Raw genomic sequence first — 19,943 nt, 5'->3', positions numbered from 1 at the left:
ATCTATGGAGGGGCAACTGAGTTGGCTCCATATTTTAGCTATTTACATAATTTTTCTAAAGGTTAAGTAGGGAACCCCTTTAGGTACAAAGTAGCCGTTATCTCCACAGCCAGTATTTATGATGATGAGAGTCCATTCAGTTTTCAAGTGCTATAAGGCAGACCTCCTCAGCCTCCTCTCATATGGAGACAAAGAATTCTATCTCTTCTAACTTCCTAGTGGCTTCCTTCTGAAAACATCAGTATTTTCTTCTACTTAGAAGCAAAGGAAACTGAGTGTCAGAAAGTTTCAATAACATCAAACCTGCTGAGATCCAGAGGTTTAATCTGAGGTTTTACATGCTTTCTTACCACAGCTCTTCATTCTCCAAAATAGACCTTCTAGGCATTCCTTAAACCCATTTCCAATCTGCATTTTTCTTTCCTGGTTTCAATGTCGTTAATGTTGTTATTTATTGTTGTGAGAATTAAAAGTTTGTCTTCTCGAAAACTTTGCCCATATAAAGCCATGTAAGTATGGTTCCTTGATCCTTCAGACTTCAGTTGAAATGTTATTTCTTTCTTTTTGTTTTTTATATTTGTAATGTGTCACAAATTTGCATGTCATCCTTGCTCTGGGGCCACCCTAGTCTTCTCTGTATTGTTCCAACTTTAATATATGTGCTGCCGAAGAGAGAATGAAATGTTATTTCTTTACTGAAGGTGTTGATCCATTCATTCATAAGCCTGTTTTTGAGTACTGGTACTTTTGAAACACTCATATTTGAAATATAATGGATTATCGAGTATATTTACTTTATGCCTCCTAACACCAAGTACAAGTTATTCCCTTGTCCTCAGCATTTAGAACATTGCCTAGGGTTCAGTGACCATTTGTGGAAGGACAGGAAGGAAAGCTGGGAGGAAGGAAGGGAAGGAGGGAGGGAGGGAAGGAGGGAGGGAGGAAGAAAACAAGAAAAGGAAGGGAAGGGGAAAGAAAGTAGAAAGGGAAAAAGGAGAAAGAGAAAGTAAAGGAAGAGAGTGCCTCAAAGTTTTATTTATCTGTAACAATTACAATAATCATAAGGAGCCAGGACTCACTGCTCTAAAATATTACCTCTCTAATGACACCAACAACAGATCCTGAATGGCAAAATGTAACTGATAATGGTGTCCATCTCATTGCTAACTTTTGTAGATGAGCAATAAGATAACAGCCCAGTTAAAAAAAATAAATCCCTCAGTTTCCCACCACTCGTTTTTAAATGAAGCCTATGCTATTTTTCACAATGATAACTTAAAATTCTATAGAGGCAGTAGAAGGAATGCAAGAGTCATAATCAGCAGGGGCAGAACTCCAGAATAAACCTCTCAACACAGTGAGAGCAACAAAGAGAGCAGCCCTACCCCTTGTCCTCACCAAAATTCTAAATTTACTTTCTCCACTGAAGCTGTCCACTAATCACAATTATCTTACCATCTCATATCTTATCCTTTCTCTGCTGTGAAGTCCCTGGAAATCAGGGAGCCCATTTTTAACTTGTATGCCTTACTCCTTTCAGATCAATGCCTTCTACAATACCTCTTATCAGAGGATGCCTCAATCAGGAACTAAATATCCCCATAGTGTGAGATGAAAAGATGCTTTGATTTTCAAGCCTTCACCATCCACAGAGTCTCTTGAGTTGAATTGATTTCTACCCAACTGTGTGTATGTCCAGAGGCCAGTAGTATCCCTTTGATTTATTGATCCGAGACTAGTGATCACCTTATCATCTCTTAAATATTGACAGTTGTTCAGATCAGCACTTGGAAGACATTGTGAGTGGATGCCTGTGAAGTCCTTGCTGCCTCATGTCAGAATAACATCATGTACCTATGAATTAGAAAAGGCAAGAAAGTCAGTTTCCACCACAGTATAAACAACACATTTCAGAGCTATTAATTGGCTAATTCTTTTAAAGACAGAAAAAAACCCAAGGGTGAATAGTCTATGTTTATTAATTTATTGTGTCACGGCAAACAAGCCTAGCCAAAAAAGAGAAAAGCAATCAAACCAAAACAACATCCCCCTCCCCCCACTTTTCTTTGTGGTTTTAACAGAGAATAGTTAGAAAGAGACCAGAGATATAAAGGAATTTCCCAAATAATGTGTTATGGTTTGCTCTATATAAACTCTATAAAACTGAAAAAAACCCCACAATTTGGAAAATTCAAAGTCAGAAATGCAGTTTCATAAGAAATACAGTCTTTGATATGAAGTTCTGGACTGGGAGAGGGAGCTGCATTATTACACCTTGAGGAAGGCGTGTATGGGCGCAGGTCATGAGCAGGAAGAGAACAGGGGATCCTTGAAGATTGATACGTTCATATTTAAATAGTGGGTGCTGAATGGCAAGGGGATGAGATCATATTGCAATCAGGAGTCATTAAGAGCCCTTGAGAGCTCCTCAATAAAGACAAGATTTGATGTTAAGCTTTATTGTGAGGTAGTATTCTGTAGCAACGTGAAGTCTAGATTAAAATAAGGACTGAGTGTATAATATCAATATATAAGGCTTTTCCAGTACTCCAGGAAGGAGGTAGAGTACAATTTAATTATGGAGACAGACATGACAATTAAAATAAATGAAAAGAGCCAAGTGTAGTGGTCCACATCTGCAATGCTAGCTAGTAGCTAGGATTTGAGGTTCATAGTTCAAAGTTGGCCTGGGCTTATAAATCTAAGAGATTCTAAACTCTAACTAACCACCCAAAAGCCCATTTGGAGCTGTGACAAGTGCTAGTCTTAAGAAAAAAAGCTAAGGGACTGTGCCCAGGTCCTAAATTCAAGCCCAGGTCCCTGCACAGAAAGAAAACACTACTACCACCACTACCACCACCACAACAACAATGACAAATGTGAATCATGAAAGTCTAGTAGAAGGAGAGCTAGAGACTTAATCTCCAATAGAGTTTGGGAACAGAGGGAAGTTTAAGGTCTAGGAACCCTGAAACTATCAAATGTATGATGTAATTAGTTGGCAATATAAAGGGATAGAAATCATGTAGAAGGTGATATGAACTGTTTATCTTCCTTTATTTGCTAGGTAGTCATTTGAAAAGAAAGATTTGGGAGTGAGAAAAAGTAACGGAGCATGTATAGGAACAATCAGTGTGACAGACCTAGAGAAAAGTAAAGGGGTGAATCAGAGCAAAAGAAAGCAAAGAATGGGCAGTTCCGCTTTGCATGGACCGTGTGTGTGGCAGGGTGGGGGAGGCTCAGGAGCTTCTGATAGCCCTATGTAGTGCAAGATGGAGCAAGTGGATATGAAAGAAAAAAGTCAGCATTCAAGGAAGGAAGGAACACAGGGGTGAAGAAGGTTCTGGTGATATTCTAGTCCCTAAGGGGTGGCTACATCTCCCTCCATGGTACTTTAGCCATTAAAATAATATATATCCTTTTGAAGAGATTTGATAAATTAGTTTAAAGGGAATTGCTATAATTTGTAACCCAAAAAAATCATGACTATTACCATATTAAAAGGTTAGAAGTGGCCTTCAGTTGTTTCATTACAATTTTAAATGTGCTACAAAATTTATTCTCTCATTCATTTAACATGTATTAAGTGCCTGCTCTGTTCTGAGTATTGTGATAGCCTCTAAAGACAAATTGGTTTTTGAATTGAGGAGAGAACTGACTGGAACAGGAAGGTTTTGAAGCAAGTCTGGTGTAGTAGGAAAGACAAGCTCAAATTTATGAACAGGCAGAGTTCCAAATGCCCTTCTGTAAATTGGTTGGTTGGCAGTCAGAAGAGATCCCTCCATGGAAACCTCATTGTGAATGGTTTGATGTGCTGGAGGTAGCTTGGAAAAGCCAACTCTGCAGCTCTGATGTCAAATTTGACATAAACCAACAGTTTGACCATGTGTAGGTGCAGCAAGTTTTTCTGGGCAGCACCTTAGGAGGTGAGACACAGTTCACCCTGATGTGCCTGCTCTTCTCTTGATCTGGAGGATGTCACTCGCATGTCTTGGAAGGACCATGGCAACCATGTGGTGTAGGAGAGTTTTTTAAATCCTTTAAAAAATGGGTGAGAGAATATTAAGCATGCTTGTGATTGGAGAGAGCACCCTAGGTACCCCAGCTGGAAGGCGGATGTGGAATTCTCTCCATTGACTCCCAGTTGCTGTTCTGTAAAGATATCTATAAGTCAAGCTTTTCAAGTAGGGCATCTATATAACACAGCTGAAATTGGATTTCGATTATCTCTACAATAAGAACAAATAAACCATGCTAATGTAACTATAAGGTTTTAGATTCTGAACTTAAAATATATGTATGCATATTTATACATATATAAAGTATATATTTATATGTTGAAATATATATTTACATATTATTTCATGATAAATTGATAAATATTGATATTGATAAATAAGTTCAATAAATCTTCATTAAGTATCTCCAATAGATTTCATATTTTATTCAGTATATTCCAGTCCCTGAAGTTAAAAAAGTAAGCAAACTTGGAAACTTATAATCTAATAACACAACAAATAATTAGTTAAAAATGATTAGCTTAGCATTATTGAAGGGAAGAAACCATTTACACATTGCTGATTCTTCCAAGAAGCTTTTATTTTTCTCCATAACACTTATTGCTAGTATATGTATGTATATTTATTTCTTATTTGTCTGTCCTCACTTGAATGTAAGTCTTATAATGCCAGGAAAAAAATGAATTCAGGCCTTTCCAGACATTCACAGAGATAAGTATAAGGAATAAGTGTTGTTTACTAGACTGTCCAGAAAAAATGGCATGCTGGAGACAGTCCAGGATGAAAAAGAACAGTTTACAAAGTTCATGGGGAAGAATGTGGATCTCTACTAAAACTACCAATCCCCCCAAAAAAACTCTCAAGTGGTAGAGCACTAGGATTGAGTACACAAACTCAAGGACAGTGTGCAGGCCCTGAGTTCATGCCCCAGGAATAGCAAAAAATTAAAAATTAAAAAAATACACAAAGGATGTGACATTAAATAAGATGTGTTATGCTAATAGATTGACATCTTGAATTGAAACTCCTTTGTGCAACTATTGAAAGATAAAAGGGATGGAAATGTGGCTTAGCGGTAGAGTGCTTGCTCAGCACCACATAGACAAACAAACAAACAAAGCTGGAAGTGGCACTGCACAGAAAGGAACTTCCTAATCTAAGAGAGCATATTTCAAGATGTTATAGAGAGATAAAGAGATGTATGTAGGTAGGTTGAGGTAGGTAGGAGGGTAGATTGAGGTTGGAACCAGGGAGAAATTTAAATCCTTCTAAAAATAGCTAACAGAAAAAAAAAGGCTGAGTATGTGCTTAAGTGTTGGAATGTTTGTTGAACAAGTTCAAGGTCCTGAGTTCAGGCTCCTATAGTGCCCAAATGTCCAAAACATTCTCTCTGGGGCATGCCTATTGAAATAATGTCAACATTATTTAATTCACATTCCATTCCTCCTCCAACAATGTATTATTTATGATTTTTACACTGTTTTTTTTTTTTTTTTTTTTTTTTTTGGCCAGTCCTAGGCCGTGAACTCAGGGCCTGAGCACTGTCCCTGGCTTCTTTTTTGCTCAAGACTAGCACTCTGCCACTTGAGCCACAGCGCCACTTCTGGCCATTTTCTGTATATGTGGTGCTGAGGAATCAAACCCAGGGCCTCATGTATAGGAGGCAAGCACTTGCCACTAGGCCATATTCCCAGCCCCTTTTACACTGTTTTTCATAGTGTCTAGTTTTGATGTTGGATTGAATTCATTTGTTTGGAACAATCTCCTAAATGTCTGAAAATTGAGTGCTGTATATTTCCAAAGAGATGATACTTTCAAATGGTTAGTCAGAGGGAATTAATGTTTTGATTTCTCATTGTCTTAAATGCATTGTTGTTTTGTTTCTGTGATTTAGAAAGATAAATACTGAATTTGATCTCTTTAGACTTCCTCTAGTGTTAACATATTAGATTCAGTCCCCTCATATGTAAGAAAAGGCAACAAGTGTACTGTAAATAAGTGAATGTGCAGTAATTTATCAGGATTCATAAAGACAGTTGTAATTAAAGACTTAATCTGTCTCTACACAGAAGAAATGGGGCTGGGAATATGGCCTAGTGGCAAGAGTGCTTGCCTCATATACATGAAACCCTAGGTTCAAATCCTCAGCACCACATAGATAGAAAAGGCCAGAAGTGGCACTGTGGCTCAAGTTGGTAGAGTGCTAGCCTTGAGCAAATAAATAAATAAAATAAAATAAACAGAAGAAATGTATTCTGAGCAATTGGGTTATTTTTCAGCAAAAGTCTTATAGAACTGAATTGGAAAGCACAAACAAAAAATAGAAATTGTGTACAAAATATACATTCAAATTTTTAGAAAAAAATAAGGCTTAATTAGATGGGAAGATCATGATTTGTAACTATACATGACATGAGGTGAATGGTAGTACATATTTTTGTTTCAGTGAAAATGATTTCCTATGGTGACTAGAAATTTTTTAGGTTTCAAGAGTATCTTAATTTTAACATAGGCAATAGCACACTGAAGAAATTACTCCTCTGAGAATACACTGCACAAAGATCAAACCCCCAGATTTTTTTTTTTTTTTTGGCCAGTCCGCCTGGGCCTTGGACTCAGGGCCTGAGCACTGTCCCTGGCTTCTTCCCGCTCAAGGCTAGCACTCCGCCACTTGAGCCACAGCGCTGCTTCTGGCCGTTTTCTGTATATGTGGTGCTGGGGAATCGAACCTAGGGCCTCGTGTATCCAAGGCAGGCACTCTTGCCACTAGGCTATATCCCCAGTCCGAAAACCCCCAGATTTTTAATTTCCAGTTTTTCCCTTCCAAAGGTTTACAGATTATTGTCTATCTCCTTCACCTGTTTCCCTAATCATAGTTTTATGTTAAACACTTAAAAACTACCCTTGGTAATAATTGTAATTTTATTTATTGGGAAATGCTATGAAGATGAATCATCACAAAATGGAGAAAGAGCATTAGTATTGGATCTTTCCAACTCTGAAAAAAAATGTGTTATTGAGGATGAAATAAAGATCAGATTTGGAAATGATGGTTAAGAAAAGGTCAAACTGATGGCACCCTGATGAGGACTTAGGAAGAACAACTACATAAAATTCAGCTTAGAACATGGCAAGTGTCAAACTCAGGAAATCATATATGAAAATACATACCAGTCTATATAACCAAATGTATATTGATATGAGGGCAAAGTGAAGCTAATAGGATGCTGCTCATCAAATTGCTAGATAACAATTGCAAAATACTGAGCAAAAGTGCTTCGCAAATGAAGCTACCGGTATTTGAGGAAGGTGTCATTTATTGCTTGGTTTATGTCAGCAGATCTCCTATACCTTTAGGACATCACTTCCATCTTCCATTCTTTGTCAGAGAAGGAAAGATGGAGTAGGTCTGTAGTCTTTATAAATATAATTTAAAGAATATAATTTGACACATCCATTTCTCTCCCACCCTTTTGGCTATAATTCTGTCAGGCTGAAACATGAAAGAAATGTCATTTATAAAATTAAATTCCCTATAGACCTTTCATAGAATTCAGAGTGAATGTTTGGGATTTTTTTCTCTTCTCTACATTGCAGCCAGACAATTATTTTCTTGTAACACTGAGTTTATAGTCTCTCAACAAGATCCGTGCTGCAATCTAATGTCCTGGGAGTCATTAAGACCTCTTGAAAAATTCAACACTCTCCTTCTGGCATTTTGTAATTATCACTCGCAGGCGACACATGCTCACAGTTCTCCCTCCATCAAAACACTCCTTTTTTAACCACACTGCAGAGACCAAATAGCAATTTTTAGATTCAAGATTCCCTCACATTGTTTTGATCTCTTACATTTAAAAAGATTATTGATAGTAGTGAATACCGTGTATCTAATGGTGGTAGGCATATTTGCATGTGGGATGAGGTGAACTGAAGTAGGCCAGTTCTTAGAGAACTTTCACGAATGAAGTTTGTTGCTTTGGGACTGAAATTTTTGGAAGCCAAAAGATTGAAAAGTACTTAATTTCAATCTGCCATGTCTGTCTGTGTGTTTTTCTTCTTTCTTTTTTTTTTTTTGGCCAGTTGTGGGCCTTGGACTCAGGGCCTGAGCCAGACACAGCGCCGCTTCTGGCCATTTTCTGTATATGTGGTGCTGGGGAATTGAACCTAGGGCCTCGTGTATCGGAGGCAGGCACTCTTGCCACTAGGCTATATCCCCAGACCCCTCTTCTTTCTCTCTTTCCTTTCCCTTCCTTCCTTCTTCCTTCCTTCCGTTCTTTCCTTCCTTCTTTCTTTCCATCTATCTCATTCTCTTTCTCTCTCTCCCAATGAGCACCCTAGGCTCCTTAGCTGATAAAAATAACAAATGTGAAGGAAAAAAAAATGCATAGATGAAATTGAATCCCTTCTGATTTTCTTTATTATTCTTGCAACCATATAGTGGCATACAGTAATGAAATAAAATATTATTACTTTTAAAAACCATTCTTAGCATTTATATAAAAAAGCCTTTTAGTTTGAAATGTCTTGGTATTTCTTTGATACATCATAAGAGATTCAGTGCTTTTATGCCTAGTGCCTTTTATCCTTCTTTGTCTTTTTTGCTATAAACTTCATATTTTGTTTTAATGTCTTTTGTCTAAACATAAATTTACATATTATTTATGTTTTTGAAGTACTTCATTTAATGTACATCAGGACTTTTAACTTTCTGTAACTTGCTTTCTCCTGTATCTCAACAAATACAAATGAGATCTCTTAAACCATAACCATTAGCTAACCAAGAATTATACTATTGAGCATTAGTTATATAATAAAAATGATATCAGACAAGTTTTTCATTTTCTGTTTTAGTATAAATATATATGTATGTATATGTTCAGCACAGACATACATTAATACATTCAACACCATGGTGTGTGTATATATATACATATGTCTATATATATAGAGAGAGTATCTTAAAACATCTCTAGATATATTTATTCCTTTCTATAACTTTAGTAACCCACAATAACCTTGGGTTTGATTATATGGGAAAGAAACATGTTATATTTATGTCTCCCAGTTTAGCATCATAAAATTAGTGTAATTCACACCAAGAAAACATTTCTTTATATATTATATTGTGTATTTCTGAAATGTATTTGTTTTGGTACCTGGGCATTTCTGGCTATAGCCATAGCTTTCAGTGTTTTATCTATCACTCTTTTCAGTAAATGGGCCTGTGAGCATCAATTTCATCAACTATGTTGCTGTTCATAAGTTCTCTTTGAAATACCACCTCCAAACCTGGTTGTATTTGTTTGAGAACATTTTGGTGAAGAAGCATATTTCACAGGTAACTAAAAACATATGACAATTTTATTTTATATATATGCTTTATATTAATTATTATAGTAATGTATTTATTATATAAGGGTGTACAATACTAGGCTTGGGCCAATTTTTTTTTGTTTGTAATTATTTACTTCACTCACTCTTATGTTGTGAGCAAGAAGATTAGTGTCTAGAAGACTAGATCATGCTCTAGTGCTTCTTACTACATCAAACCTTGTATACATATGGCTTTGGCCTATAAACCATTTTATTCTTTGCTTTTTCTACACCAATATAAAAATACCTGTTTAATTTTGTTTCATAATATTTCATACACAGATGAGTTGTAATTTGTCTTACTAATTATTAGTCAGTGCACACTGTAATTCTTGATGGGTTTTCTTTTTCAATAAAATCAGTATTAGATTTTTACACATGCATCTCAGCAGGAGGATTCCTGGTCCAGAAAGTCTGAGAATGACGGCTATTCATTAACTTGGGTCAGGAAATGCTTTCTTTCCCTCAGGGAATTTGGATGAAGATGTCTTTTTCAGAATTCAGTATAGTCCTAGCCCTAGTCCTCACACATACTATTTACAGATCCCAACACTTATCATTCATTTCTCAGTATTGTTACAAAACTGAATAGAAATAATAATTGCCTCTCACAAAATGTGGAAGGGATTAGAAATAGTATGAGTTCCCACATATGACCCATATTTGGTGAATAACAAACAATTGCCTACTGTTAACCTTCTAAGGATAGTTCCTGATGAAACCAGAAATGGGAAAAAAATCGTAACAAACTAGTGGAAGAAAAGCTTGTCGAAATCCTTGATTCTAGTACAAATTGAGGTACAGTATAAAATCATGTTAATATATTCATAAGCATTATTAGGAGATATGTCTGTCAGTGAAAAGTGAAGAAAAAACAGTAAGTATATCATGAAACATAAGGGAAATGAAGTGAACCAAAATATGGAATTATATGGTTATGGTATTGGCATGAAGACTCATATATCTGTAGTATATTTAGGAACCAGGAAATGAGATATAATTTTAGTAACTTTCTATATTTCAACTTATTTCTCTCATACAATTTGACTTTTTGTATGCTGACAGTAGGAGGTAAACCCCTTTGTTAATCAATGGTATTCCATGAATTCCTGTCTAGCTGTTCCTCTGTATCCATTATTATTTTGAAAACCAAACTGAAAACAAATAAGTGAGCACTCTTCCAACATCAAATCGGAGCCAAAATTGAAGGAGGATGAAATTGAGGCCAAAAGGTTAAGAGAGGAAAGCTGTAGTTGTTCCTTTCCTGGGCCAGTTCCTGGTAGTTTGAGTGAGCAATTACAGGTCTCCAGTGAGCCAGATATCTGTACTTCAACCCCAAGTCTGGATAATTTGCTCCTCACTGTACTTGTCCTTGAATTTTTTATAGTTTTCTCCTGATGCTTTGGGTCCAAAAGTCTTCCCAATTTCAGACTGCAGCCATGACAGTACAAGGCATAAAGACATTTTAACACCCCTCTCCCTCCTAGAATATCAGAGTCAACAGTAAGTGAATTTAATGTAAAAATCATCATTCAAATGTGTGATCCATGTAGACAGCTAAGGGAACACATCTGTTAATAAGGGTATTCGTGTCTTTTCAGTTCTGATAGTATAACTGTTATTTTCTCCCCATTTTATTATTTTCATTCTTATTTTTCTACATCCAAAAGTGAATATAAGTATGTAACTCAAGCTAAAGGATATGTAAGAGCCCAAATACATACATATACATATATATTTGTAAACATGCTCCAGTTCATTTGGGCATGTATTTCATTATATCTATATAACTTTAGTTAAAAGGTGATATATATAAATAATAACAACTTTACAGAAATGAGCCTATATGATTTAGAAAGAAAGGGAACTGCTTATGAATTAATAAATATATTTCATTATAACCTTTTCAGTTTTAATCTTCACATGATTTTGCAGGAGCAAAGTCAATTATCACATGATTGAAAAAAATTCTGAGATAAAATACAAGAACAAATTAATGTGGAGAAGTGAAAGTAATATAGTAGAGAACTGATCGTTGAGGCTGTTTCTCAAGTTCATTTGCCCATTGTCTTTGCCCATTGCCCATTGCTCATTTAGGTTCTAGCAAACTATGTTGCAGGAGATAGAGTGGGCCAATGGCAGGTAGATTTTTTTCTTTAATTCTCTTTTTGCTTCAGGTAGAATCTTCAGCAGCCAAGCTCCCACCAATCCCTCTCTCCCTCCCTCCCTCCCTCCCTCCCTCCCTCCCTCCCTCCCTCCCTCCCTCCCTCCCTCCCTCCCTCCCTCCCTCCCTCCCTATCTCTCTCTCTCTCTCTCTCTCTCTCTCTCTCTCTCTCTCTCTCTCTCTCTCTCAATGCAGTCCATTCCTGGATCTAATGCTTGTCAGTATAGTCTCAGTCCTAACTGGAAGTCCACACCATTCTTACCTGTACATCGTCCAGAGTGTTGGCTTCCACTTTATCTCTTCTTAGGGGTGAACATTGGCAGCCATTACTGGGGCTGTTAGTTCTTCAATGGTGACCCGTGCTTCCAGACTCTGACATGATCAGTTTCTCTGCTTTTTGTTTTTACAAATAAAAAACAACTTTCTGAGGAAAGTTTATCTCCAGGTAGCTCAACTTTCCTCATTTTTATAAGTTTTGAAAACAATGACTACTCTATTAAGATTTAATTCCCTTATAGAGTTCTACTTTCCAGGCTGAACATAGGCTTGACAGAATCATTAAATCATGGGTGAGATACATTCACAACCACTAAAATGTAAGAAATAAGTGAAAGGATGTGAAGTGATGGGCGAAGAACTGTATTATATATCATAATGATGAAATGTTGATATGGGTCTTTTGGGAATGTCGGCTGAAAGGTGGCATTGAAAAAACTTTGACAAGTTGTTCATTAGTCTGTTTTTTGAGTATAAACCCATAGTCAGTTTTTGAGTATAAAATCAGATATTTCCCCTACCATGATTATTTGTAGAACAATTTTATCCAAACTCCATCTGTTCTTCATGGAAAATAGTTTAGAACTACAATTTACTAAGAAATAAATTGCAAATGATTTTTAAATAGATTTTCCAGTAAATCAGTGAGTCAGTCCTTTTTAGTGAATAATTAATTTGCTTTGAAAATTTGGATAGATTCCACTCTGAAAGCAATATAAGTGATAGGAATGAATGCCATAAGAAAGTTTAGAATACACCTGCACTATGATTTTAAATAATTCTCATAGCTAGAATGCTTTGCCGAAGGTTTTATATATTTTGAAGTTTTCAATAACTTATTTGAAGTTTCTGAAGTTATCTTGCTTGAATTAAAACACTGAGGAAAAGATTGCTTCCAAATTTGGCAGCTTTCTGAGCCTGGCTTATTCTACAAATGAATGTGTCTAATATATACTATTACTTACTAGTTAGAGAATTCTAAGGTTTGGATATAAGTTAATTGTGGCCTTCAAGGGTCCCAATATTGAATTTAATTCCTAATCGGGGATATTAGGAGAGTAGAAATTCAATCTGACTATAGTATTTAGAAATGGGGCTGTTTGAAAGTGATGGGATCACAAAAGGCCATTTGAAGATAATCTTCATTGTATACTGGGATATCATAAGAAGTAAAGAGACCAGAAGAAATAAAAATTTATACATTATACCTCATTAGCAAAAATATATAAAGTAAACTGAAATGAACAAGTTAACACACTTATAAAGATATTCCAATAAAATGAAGCCAAAAGCCAAGCAGGAGTAGCTATTTTCAAATATGAGAAAAAGACTTTGAAAGAAATTTAGTTAGAAGAGAAAAGGAAATCACTTTATATTGATAAAAGGAGTAATCCATCAAGAATTAGTGGCAATTGTAAACTCATATGAACTGCTTTTTTGACTTCACCTTTCTAAGGAATTACACTATTTGAGTTCTCTCTTGAATCTACCGTATTTTAGTAAATAACACATTTGTATACACTTGCGTACTACTCAATGTATTTACTTATAAGTTTATAAGCTAATTCTAGCTTCTACATGTAAGAGAAAACAGCATCTTTTGTCTCTGAGGGCCTGACCTACTTCACTTAACATAAATTTTTCTAGCTCTTTCCATGTCTTTACAAGTGATATAATGCCACTTTTTTAGTGGATGAATACAATTCCATTGTGTATATATACTGAATTTCTTCATCTATTCTTGATTTATCTTGTCCATTGAGGAGCACCTGGGCTAATTCCATACATTGGCTAGTATTGCAATGAAAATGGTTGTGCTGGTGGCTTTTGTAATTTTTTGTGCAAGTGCCCAGGAGTGAAATTGCTGGATCATCCAGCAGTTCTATGTTTAAGTTTTTTGTTGTTGTTGTTGTTTTTGTTTACTTGTTTTGCCAAACCTGAGGCTTGGGCTTGAACAATGGGCCTGGGGCCCACTGTTGCTGAGCTCCATTTGTTCAAGGCTAGAGCTCTACTGCTTGAGCCCCAGTACCTCTTCCAGCCACTTCCATCATCACCAGCATGTTATTGGTTTTCTTTCTTTTTCTTTCTTTTTTCGGGGGTGGGGAGTGGGGTGGGTGGGCGCGGATAATGGCCATTCTAACTGGGATGAGGTAGAATTTCAGTGTTGTTTTAATTTACATTTCCTTCATGGCCAGAGATGTTGAGCATTTCTTCATGTGGGGAGTGATGGATGAGAAAGTTGAAAGTGGTGACATGGATCAAGATGCATTGTATTTATAAGCTGCATTGTCAAATGACAACTCGTTTGGATAAATACAGTATTTAAAATGGGAAAAATAAAAGGAAAAACATTATAATTACTTTTTGAAATGGAATATCTTCTGTTAGAGATGGCTAGTGATGCAGATTATAAAATTGTAGCTAAATTCTAAAAATCCTCCCAAATATTCTGAAACACTATATTAACATTTATTTTGAAGCATAGTATGTTTTATCTTTCATCAAAAAGTCTATACCTAAGAACAAGCGTGAAGCTCACAATTACTGGAGACAAATAAAACATATTTCGAGGATAAAGAATGCTAATATCCTTTTTGTATTATCTTTCAGGCTTCTTTAATATTTCCAGCTTCATTTTACAGAAACACATGACAGAGATACATGAGGTAGGTCATCTTGGGGATGCAACTAAATTAACAAACATTTACTGACTCTCTGTTAGTGACAGATACCAAATGCTAGATTGGTTAAAAGGATGTTCCCTCCCTCCCTCCCTCCCTCCCTTCTTCCTTCCTTCCTTCCTTCCTTCCTTCCTTCCTTCCTTCCTTCCTTCCTTCCTTCCTTCCTTCCTTCTTCTTCCTTCTCTTCTCCTCTCTCTCTCTCTCTCTCTCTCTCTCTCTCTCTCTCTCTCTCTCTCTCTCTCTCTCTCTCTCTCTCTCTCTCCCACTCTTCCTCATTCCATTTTCTTAGGCTAAAATTTAATTTTTCTTTCCTCTCTGTAATGCTACAATATTTTACAAAAGAGTTGTTTGGTTAATATAAAAAATCTATCTAAGGAATGGACTTGGAAATTCATTTTAGGCTCAGCATTATGTAAAGCTGTATCCCCTTTAGTGGAAAACATATAAAGAATATTAGAAACAGATTTAAAGGTTCATTGGTGATGCCTAGTGGCTAAATTTGTTTCTAAAAACTATATTCATGTGTGTCAAATGAGCACTTGGGCATTTGACCTACTTTCTAAACGTCAAATCTTATTTTGAGAGCTTAAACATTTGAAGCTATAGACTTGCCTCTTTTTCAGATTTTTATAGCAAACTGGAAGAAGGATTTCGTAACTTAACATGCTGAAGCTGTTACTTACAGAATATTGATAAAGGCACCAAAGAAGAAATTGCCTTAAGTCCTCTAGGGAAGAAGAATAAATAGAATAAATTCTTAAAGGTGACATTTAGTTTGTAAAAGAAAAATTAACTTTGTACATACCTACCAGCTCACTGATACAAATACATAGCTTCATAACAAATCCATTCTGATTTTTCATCTGAAATATATACTAATATGTATATGGATAGATAATTTCTATTTATAAATTAAAGAAGAAAATTATACATGAAATTAACAGCCATTCCACTGAAAAAAGAAAAGTAAAAATTAAAAATAGGATTCATATGCATTTATTTCCATCATGAAACAAGGTGATGCTGTAGGCTAACTAAACGGAAGTTCAGTTTTTTAAATCAGCAGCACTTAACCTAAGCCCCATGAAATTAGAAAAAGTATCATAAATACATTTATTTTAAGATAGATATAGACTCATGAAATAATAATTCTGGGTATCTCACTAAGAAAAATAAGTTTATTGCAATATACTGCTCAGGTTTGTGGAAGACACTCATACTTATTCATAAAACACTCACTGTTGCTGATTGAAAGAATCCGCACTGAGTGAACCACTGTTCTCACTAAGAAAGACATTTGTTTATCCTCATACTGGGAGTTAGTCTTCTTGTCTATTACTGTAGAAACCCTTGTGTTAGAATTAAATACGATAAACATTGTGAAAAAGATGATAAATTATTCAGCTTTTACTTAATGTATAAATTCTGTTCATCATACATTTTGTTTATTAATTCTACTCATGGACACTGAGACTGAGTTCTAACCTGGGCTGCAAAGTAGGTAGGAGATAAAATAATAAGAAAGACCAGGCTGTTGTGAAATTTATATTCTTTTGGAGAAAAGTGGTACTTAAGGCCATATTATAGAATAAATTGCCTACAACTGATATTTCTGATGACAAAGTTTTGATCTGGACAGGGAAGTTAGAGCTGCCCAAAAGGAGAAAGTGGCACTTAGGTGGACTCTGAAGATGGAATTAGAATTGATTAAGCTCAAGGGGGCCCACTCCAGAATGAGAATAAAGTATGTTTTCACAATCTGAGTTGGGAAATATAAACCTATTTTATGAGAAGACTATAAGTCCAGCTGTCAGGAAATACAAGGAGAATGGCATAAAATCAGGCTAGTAAGGCAGGTTATTCAAGTTTTACCAGATTTTTCACTAAGGGAAAAGTGGATCTTCTAAAAGTTTTCAAGTAGGACTTTGGTATGATCAGGTACTTACTTTAAAATAATCTTCCTAGCTACACATTTTGAAATCAAGAGAATGGTAGGAATGTATTTATTGATATGAATTTAGAGACTAATTCAGTTGACCCATCAAGAAATGGTGCTAGGCAAAGCAGGGTGGAGGCAGCATAAGGTCTTCCTGGCAAAAGGTCACTTCCCAGTCATAATCATTGATGTAAATTTTACCCTAGGTTACATGTAGTTGGATTTCCAGAGTGAAATGTGAGTTCAAATACCATTTTGTCTCAGGTGCTTTCATTACTGATGAAAATACTATCTTCAATAACAAATGTCTTTTTATTCTATTGTTTGAATAGAAACATATAAGCATGGCTATATAAACAAGTGGACACAGAATTTTCTTATTTACTACAAACATGGTAATGACGAGTCAGAGATTCATTTAATCAGGTGCTAGTTGATGAGTGACTTATTAGGAATTTTTGAACCTGGAGTTTGGAGAACTTTAGTTTAAGTTCAGCAGCTCTATTTCTTCTATTATAGAGTGAGGAGCATTTCCTTGAATCAAGAGAAATAAATCACTTTTTTGAGGTTGTTTATTCATATGGTTTTAAGAAAAATGACTTTTGTTTGGAGATGTTCATTACCACATTTCTCTCTCAGGGGGTGTCACATTATTTGGTTGAATCCTTACTAAGGAGCTCACTAAGAATACAAAAACCTAGAATATCTGAATGTGGCCCAGATAAGAATAAGCTTTTCTTGAGAGAGAGGCCAGTATAAGATGGAAACAAAATTTTAAAATCTAGTTCTATTTAAAGATAAATCACATTCAAACAATGTAGCATCAGTTTTGGGTTCCACAGAAGCCATATTTATTACTTATGCTCTACACAGAATATTGTATAGCTCATCTACATCTGTGCTTATTAAAACAATCATATGTATAGCAAGTATCAAGTAATTTTGATTCATTTTGCTGTAGGGAGTACAAGAGGGCACAGCTCAGGTGAAAGCTGGAGTTTAAAACCAATTATGAGGAAAACAACTCTGAGTCATTGTCTACCTAGCAGGTTTAAGCATCTACCTGGTTGCCCAGGATGTGAGTTCCTCTTGGTGCTGTGCTCATAGACAAAAAGTTTCCCCAAAGAGCAGCAAGGTAAACCTCATGAACTGACCTGTAAATCAACTTATCTCAAGGCAATGAAGGATTTTCTTGAAGGATATGAACTTTAATCCAAACTGGCTGCTCTTGGGTTTTAAGTTTACCCAAACCATACAGGAGTGAGTGACATCATAAGAAATGGCAGCATAAGGACCTCAGAAACTTTATTCCCTCATTGCCTCCATGAAAGCAATAAATATAAATAAGCAACAATCTGGTAAAAAAAAAATCCAAGTTAATATTTTTAGAGCTCCAGAAATTAATCAAAGGCTCATAATAATCTGTGGATTATAATTCAAGAAAAATAGTTTTAGGGTATTTTAACTCACTTTAGACCCATCTGCTTTTCCACATGTCAAGGGAATCTTTGAAAATAAGAGCTGTTCCAGAAGTGGGACAAATGAGCTAGATACAACATTTTCCAAGACTCATTTTCCCAAATTGTTATCATTTGAACTATCTATTGATTTAATGGAAAAGTCACTCAAAATGCTCATCTTTGGTGTAATGTGCCCCTTGCTGAAAGGCATGCACATTTGCCTACATAATGAATAAACATTTAGGCAAATCATCTATTAGCCTAAAAACTTAAAGGTCAATAAAATTTCAGCAGGCCTTCAAAGACTCCAATGTATTTCTAAGCAGCTAGAAGGTCATTTACACGCTTAGGAATGGGCACTGCTTAGGAATGACCTGAGAAACTATATAAGGCCTATTATCTGATCACAGTGGAAATAAAAGATAATAGCAGAAGGAGCATGAGACATTAATAAATGTTTGAACATTACCAACACTCTCTTAATAGGAGCAATTACAACAGAAATTTGAGAATACATTTATATAAATGAAACTATAAATAAAAGATATTAATGCTAATGAAGTCACAGTAAAATAAGTACTCAAAAGGAAATTTTTAGATGTAGGCTTACATTAGAAAGGAAGATCTGAAATCAATAACTTAATATTCTGAGAAAACACTAGGAAAAGATTGTCACCAAATTCAAGGCAAGCAAAAATAAGGAAATTAGAACATCCACAAATAAGACAGAAAAAAACAGTAAAAACAAATAATGCTAAACGTTGGTTCTGTTGATAGATCAATAAATTGAAAAGACTTCTGGATGAACAAACCATGAATATAGAATTACTGAAAACTGAAGGGGAAAGATAAATAATTAGTACAGATAATGAAAAAGAGAAAGGATTATAATTAGATACTATGGACATTATTATGCCAGGTAATTAAAGTTCTACAAAATTTAGGTCATAGTTCTGGAGATTTAAAGGCATGATGACACATCAGGTTGGTTATGAAAAATACATAATGGATGGTGGGTTCACAATGGTAGCAGCTCGTGTGGGACAAAGAGATTACATCCTTTTTTAAAAAAAATTATTTTAAGTAGTTGTACACAGGAATTGACATTTAATAGATTTATGAACACAGTGTCTCTTTCTTTTCCTTTTTATTGTCAAAGTGAAGTACAGAAGGGTTACAGTTTCATATATAAGGCAAGTACATTTCTTATCCAACTTAGTACATCCTCCCTCATTTTCCTCCCTTCCCCTGCCTTTTTCCCTTTCCACCCCATGAGTTGTACAGTTGGATTACACCAAATGGTTTTGTAAGTATTGCTTTTTCAGTTGTTTGTCTTTTTATCCTTTGTCTCTTTGTCTTGTCAATTTTGGTATTCCCTTTCCCTTCCCTAGTTCTCATACACGTATATACAGGATCTAGGGTACTAAGATCACATACAGTGATGGCAGGGGTAAAACCACAGGAAGGGAATATGATAGAAGAGGGAAAAAAAGGTACAGTTTCACATGGCATGTTGAAAATCATTACAACAATGATATACCTACTTGTTTCCATAACTTGGAGTTCATTTTGCTTAGCATCATCTTATGTGTTCATAGGACCTAGCTATTGGGCTCTTGTGACCCTCTCCTGTGACTATCCTAGACATATACTAATCATTCCCTATGAGGGAAACCATAGAGTCCATATTTCTTTGGGTCTGTCTCACATCACTTAGTATGATTTTTTCCAAGTCCTTCCATTTCCTTAAAATGGGGCAGTGTCATTCTTTCTTATAGAAGCATAGAATTCCACTGTGTGGGCTCCTTGGCACAAGACAAAACTTCCTTAATAAAGGCCCAGAAATGCAACAAATCAAAGAAAGGTTGGACAAATGGGACTGTATCAAACTGCAGAGCTTCTGCATGGCAAAGGACATAGCTTGCAAGATAAGTAGAAAGCCCACAGATTGGCAGAAGATCTTTACCGTCCATACAATAAACAAAGGCCTCATATCCAAAATATACATAGAACTCAAAAAATTAAATTTCC

General features: G+C 35.6%; 1 non-coding gene across 1 annotated transcript; it reads right to left on the bottom strand.

The window, feature by feature from the left end:
* Positions 1–571: 571 nt before the first annotated feature.
* Positions 572–678, bottom strand: LOC125341197. Its single transcript, XR_007208910.1, has one exon. It is a non-coding gene; the product is annotated as a U6 spliceosomal RNA (small nuclear RNA).
* Positions 679–19,943: the final 19,265 nt, after the last annotated feature.

Source organism: Perognathus longimembris, chromosome 1 (assembly GCF_023159225.1).
Source record: "Perognathus longimembris pacificus isolate PPM17 chromosome 1, ASM2315922v1, whole genome shotgun sequence".
NCBI lineage: Eukaryota > Metazoa > Chordata > Mammalia > Rodentia > Heteromyidae > Perognathus > Perognathus longimembris.
The sequence above is the reverse complement of the archived record's forward strand: the minus strand, read 5'-3'. Positions and strand labels throughout refer to the sequence as shown.